This window comes from Schistocerca gregaria, chromosome 8, assembly GCF_023897955.1.
Source record: "Schistocerca gregaria isolate iqSchGreg1 chromosome 8, iqSchGreg1.2, whole genome shotgun sequence".
NCBI lineage: Eukaryota > Metazoa > Arthropoda > Insecta > Orthoptera > Acrididae > Schistocerca > Schistocerca gregaria.
In genome coordinates, this window is record NC_064927.1 from 502,107,413 (window position 1) to 502,113,412 (window position 6,000).

At 36.8% G+C, this 6,000-nt stretch overlaps 1 protein-coding gene across 5 annotated transcripts in view; it reads right to left on the minus strand.

The window, feature by feature from the left end:
* The window catches only part of LOC126285371 (protein bric-a-brac 1-like), a 132,454-nt gene extending 127,816 nt beyond the window's left edge, over positions 1–4,638 (minus strand). For 2 of the 5 annotated variants that reach the window (XM_049984692.1, XM_049984695.1), the window contains exon 1: positions 3,992–4,637. The gene's annotated coding sequence lies outside the window, so the exon portion shown is untranslated. Of the gene's footprint in view, positions 1–3,991 lie in introns of all 5 variants that reach the window. The other 3 variants (XM_049984693.1, XM_049984694.1, XM_049984696.1) reach the window with 3 other exon arrangements.
* Positions 4,639–6,000: the final 1,362 nt, after the last annotated feature.

The window sequence follows — 6,000 nt, forward strand, 5'->3', positions numbered from 1 at the left end:
AAGAGAGGTGAAGAAAAAGGACTGGAGAGGTCTAGGAAAAGGGAGAGATTTCGGGAAAGTCAGCCAGAACCCTGGGTCACAGGAGACTTACTGCACGAGATGAGAGGAAAGATTGATTGCTGGGGACTGCACTGGAAAAGATTTGAAAACCAGAGAGCTTAAAGGTGGAAGACAGGGTAATATGCAAGACAGATTATTGCTTGAACATCGTACACGAGTTAATAAGAGTGAAAAGCTAAGTGCATTGTACATAACAGAGGTTGCTTGGGAGATGGGGGCGGGGGGGTCAAAAATAGATGGGTAAGACAATGAAAGATGTAGAAAAAGGGCATGAAATGAGATACATTCTGTCTGAAATTTTGCCCACCACACTTGAATAACTTTTCATCACCCTTCCAATACCCGCAACATTCTCGTCAGACACTATGTTCCTTCTGCACTCATTTCCCTACACTATGGCTCCTACCCCCGCTGTAAGACTTGCCCTATGCACCCTCCTACCACCACCTGTACCAGCCCTGTAAATGGAAAAACATATACTATCAGAGGGACAGCCACCCGTGAAATAACACCTCACACACCAGCTATTATGTAAATACTGTTCGGCCGTTTACATCATTATGACTACCACCAAATCATCAATTAGGATGAATGGGCATAGGCAGAGGGTGTATCCTGGCAACACGCCATATCCTGTTTCTCTACAACATGACGACTGTGACCGCGGTGCCTGTTTCACCACATGCACCATCTGGATTCTTCCCCCAGTTTCTCAGAACTCCGTAGGTGGGAACCAGCACTACAACATGTCCTGGGTTCTCACCACCCACCTGGCCTTAATTTACATAAATTTCTTCGGTCTCAGCATATCTTCACTGTGATTACTCTTTCCTTCATTCCGTTTTAGTTTTCTACATTTTTCATTGTCTTACCCACCTATTTTTCAATCCCCCCCCCCCCCCCCCTCCTCCTACCTCTGTTACGTACAATGCACTTAGCTTCTCACTCTTATTAACACATGTACGATGTTTAAGCAGTAATCTCTGTCCTGCATATACCTTGTCTTCCACCTTTAAGCTCTCAGGTTTTCAAATCTCATCCGATGAAATCCTCAACCATCGACCTTTCCGTAGCGTGCTGTGCAGTAACTCTCTCCTGAACCACAGTTCTGGGTGACTTTTCCAAAATCTACCCCTTTCTCTAGACCTCTGCTGTCCTGGTCATTCAACCCTTCTGACTGAAGGAGGAGCCACTGGCTCTAAAAGCTTGCGTAATAGTAACCTTCTTTTATGTGCGTGTTCTGCCACTGCTTGGTGAGTTGATTTTTTATAAATCCAATTACATTATTTTGTCAAAAATTTATTGTTTTCATTATTATATTAAAACACAAAAGTTTTATGATAGGACAATGAGTGATGTCTCAAATTGGAAAGGACACGTAATAAACCTTTTAATGAGACTTAATCAAGATTGTCTTGTTCTAAACACATGTCGAAAACCAGAGGAGATGTAAAAATGACATATGTTTGGTGCATCAAAATCTTTACAGTTCATGGGATAGAATTTGCAGTGAAGTCCTGAACGAATCTTTCAACTTCTTGCAATTTCTTAAAATTTTGCAGATTAAAACTGTGTGTCAGACAGAGACTTGAACTCAAGGACCTTTACCTTTCACGACAAGTGTTCTACCAAACATACCAGATCAGGTACTGGCACAAGTAAAGCTGTGAGGACAAGTTGTTTGTTGTGCTTGGACAGCTCAGTTTGTAGAGCACTTGACCACTGAAGGCAAAAGTCGAGTTCACATCATGGTCCAGTTTCGAGTGTGAGTCAGGGTCCAGCACACAATTTTGAATTAAATCTCATTTATAGAGATATTCAGTTTACAGGACAGGCTGTTCAAATTGAAACGTGTGGTAACCCTCCACTGACCTGCTGCAAGCTCCTGTGTGCAGCTATTGGAAATTTTTTGATGTTGGCCATAGCTCAGGTGATAATATATGGGATAGCCACCACACAAAAATAAGAATACCATTATACACTGATGTGTAATGCAATCCAATAATGTACATCCATCACTGCAATAACCTACCTGTATGTCTTATTTCTGATTTTGAAATTTTTTTGACTGTAGTTAAATTCCGATTTTGTATGTAAAAAGCTATGTAACTTTATGTACAAATGTGAATCTCATTGGGTACCTAGATCTCAAACGATTTGTCGAGTCAACTGCCAATGATTCATCATGCAAGCTGTTAACATGGGCAGCACACAGTGGAAAAGACATTGCCACCATCCACTTTTACTTTCACAGTGTCATGATGATGAATGCATAAGTACCTTCATAACCGAAGGCAACGTTGCAGACTTGTCAGCAAATGCAATAAATATGATTTGAAGATACTTTAAGCAGATTTTTTTTAATGTTTGGTGTGTACAAGCTGACTTAAAAGTAATTTAGGCTAAATTATTTGTGCTATGCTGTGTTCAAATTTCCATCATTTGTTATATGAATTACCTTAACTCATCCATTAAATAAAGTAAATAAAAATATTGAAAGAAAAGCATTAAAACTCTATAAATCTGAGTCTGCTCAGCTTATTTTAGATGCAAGTTACCACTCCTTTAAGACAATTTGGAGACACTACAGCAAACATTTTATGATGTACAACTATGGTGTTCTACAAGTTGCAGTTATGTTACATTTTTGCATATGTATTACATATATGTGATACTGAAACAAATATTTTCATTGTTGTGTATACTTGGTATGTTACTGTTTTGAATTAACACACCAATTTCTAAATCACTTACTGATGTGTGTATCCATTGGTCAATACCTGAATTACACTGAGACTAGTTACCATTTTCATTCCATAGTTTGTGTTCCATCCAAGATTTTCCAGAATCATATTAATGTTGCAAAACTGGTTTGATACTATTCTGCACATGTGACAAATTTGATTCACTTTTAGAAATAGGCTATTTACTGGGAATGGTTGATGAAAGCCTGTGACAGCAAAATCAAGTTTTGTTTGGCATCAAAAAACATTTGCTGCCGACATCATTATGAGTGGTACTAGCAAATGTTATTCTACAGCAAACAAAACCATATACTTAATTACATAAAATGACACGCTTCCCAAAATTGCGCAGAATGTAAAACTGTAGACCACAGCTTAACATACAAACAGAATCTTAAACAGAATGTGAACATTAAGCCACTGACAGCTGTTACTTTAAAAATTACTTGCAAGTAAGAAAGAACCACGGAAATCAATAAATCAGTACTGCTCGCATCATATCCACAAGATTTCTATGTCCTGCACCTCTGCAATATATACAAGATGATGAAATTGCTATGGTGTAACTACTTTATGTATCAAAATGTATTTTTTTTCCATCCAACACAAAATGTAACTTTAAAAATACTTTTGAGCACCAAAGTAATTCTGAAACTCAAACAGAACACTTACTAAACAACATGCACTCAACACTAATGTGAAATTGTGTGACAACTCCACTGACTGATTCTTGTGGCTATGAAATCGTGGAAGCAAATGCGAGATACTGTTCAGTAAATGCACAAATGGTAAAAGACGCTTTTAGCAACATTGCTAGTACAAGAATATTTCATGCGAAAAATGAATATTTTATACCTGTAATTCAATTACAATTTTTGGTAACGGACAGATATTAAAACTAGGTTAGCATACTTTTGTTGTCACATCATACCAAAAATTTGAGATGCAAAACAACATTGCAGCTAGCCTATTGGGTACCCCTTGTAAAACTTGCGCGTTTTAGACGAATAAAAATGATCCAGTTCTTAGGGCCGGGCAAATATGTGAATAAAGAAATTTTATTACATTAAAAAATTTTAGACAGCTTCAGGGTCAGCAGTTATACAAAATAAAACCAATGCAAAAAATTTTGATGAAAATCAATTATTTTGTTGAAGTTTTAGAAATGCGATGTATTATTGCATTACCTATTTACATTTCTCTTTCCGCTTGTTCAGTCGAAAGACTTTCCCGCCGCACTGTAACAGCTTCCTCACTTCCAGCTATATTTTAATCTTAGACAAAAACAAGATGCTAAACGTTTTAATGGAATACACGCAAAACTTGCAAAAGTTCAACGCTCGCGAGATTCTGCGTTTGCAGCCGTCTTCTTCTGTTCAACACGCATGCGCGGAGACCTCATTTCCGAGAAATAAATGCACAAATAGCATCACTGAAACAATTTCGCATCTGCATTCTGCATTTCGCGATAGAATGACAACGAAGATTTATAACTGTTAGTTGGGACTATATATTTACTGCTCTTGTTCTAGTGTTTAGCGCCTCACCTGTTGATTCATCGAGTGGTTTTGTCCGCTTCGAAAAATGCACTAGACACAGATAAAAATATACCTTAACTGGAATTGCATACAAACTTATATGAATGCAACAATGTACAGGCTGAGTGTGCGAAGCTCGTCGATGGCCAAAAGACCTTGTGATGCTATATTTTTTTTAGCGATCCTGTGTAAAAAAAAGTTAATAAAGGTGTATACTTCAAATAAAGGCGTCATGGATGTAACACGAAGAAAAGAATTTGTCGTTTCCGAATCTCACAAAGTCGTGTTATACATGACTTGTAGATCGTCCTTTTCGGTTACTTGTATTTTAGAACTGGCAGATTCACGGTGGAAAAGACAAATGTAGATGTAAAATGCACATTAACTGAAAGAATATGTTCCATCTGCATGAACTTTTCTGTTTCTTGAACTGCGGGTTTTCTTCTTAATTATAGTGCAACTGCGCGGTACTGATAGCCAATGAATGAATTTATAAATAATAATTTCACTCATAAATTATCCACCGCGATGATTCAGTAATATAATTCCTTCAGTCGATGAATTGGGCAAGTACGTCTTCTAGCAATTTTTAAGTGGAATTTTCTATTCGCCTCCGTAAGGTGTTGGCGAATGAAACTTGCCACTCAAGTGATGTGATATCCAGATTGGTTACCACAGCGTTGTTCTTATTATCATTGATTTCACTAGTGCCTCCACATATGATAGAATTAAACTGATAACAGCCCAAAATTGCCTTCAGCGAAATAATTTGTTTCCAACATTTCTAATTAGTAATTGACTAACGCTGGAATAATACATGAACATTAATGTGGATATTAACATTAATTTTGATTGTGAAAATGGCAGTGGTACTTTATACCTCCTTAGCTCACAAAGGTAATACCTACACAAACATTAAAAGTAGAATACAATGTTATGGAATGAGTTACCCTTTTCTTTTCTGCGGGACTGAATTATGGGGCTGTGCAGCTGATGTCCACATAACAAGAATATATTTTTTCAGAAAAGAACATTAAAATTTATACAAGGGATAGGGCATAAAGAACAATGCCCTGAAGTGTTTATGCAGGACATATACACAGTAATATATTCTTTTTACATATTTAAAATACTCATATTTCTTAGAAGTCAACCATATGACTCTATCAGTAGCAGTTATGTACATCTTCACAACACCAGGGAAAAGTAAAACTACTTTCAGAAAAAAATTAAAAGTGACTGGTGCATCAGTGATTGATTTGCTTTAACCAACTACCAAGTTCTCGAAGAATGTGTAAGGGGAATGAATTTAATACCAAATCTTTTCTGAGAGAAAAATGTTTATGTTCATTAAGTGAATTTTTAAGACACTGCTTATGATGTCAACCAGGAGCATATCAGCTGTAAAGCAATAAATGTATAAAAAAGATATAAGTTGCAACAACCATAATGGTAACATATTTTGTAAGTGTAATAAATGTAGTATTATTATTTTTTACATTTACAAAAGGCATCATTATTACAAGTACATGTCTGTCTGCATCTGTACTCTGCCAAAAAAAAAGTATGTGGCAGAGGGTACATCCCATTGTACCAGTTATCAGGGTTTCATCCCATTGCATTCACAAGTGGAGTAAAGAATGATTGTTTCAGCACCT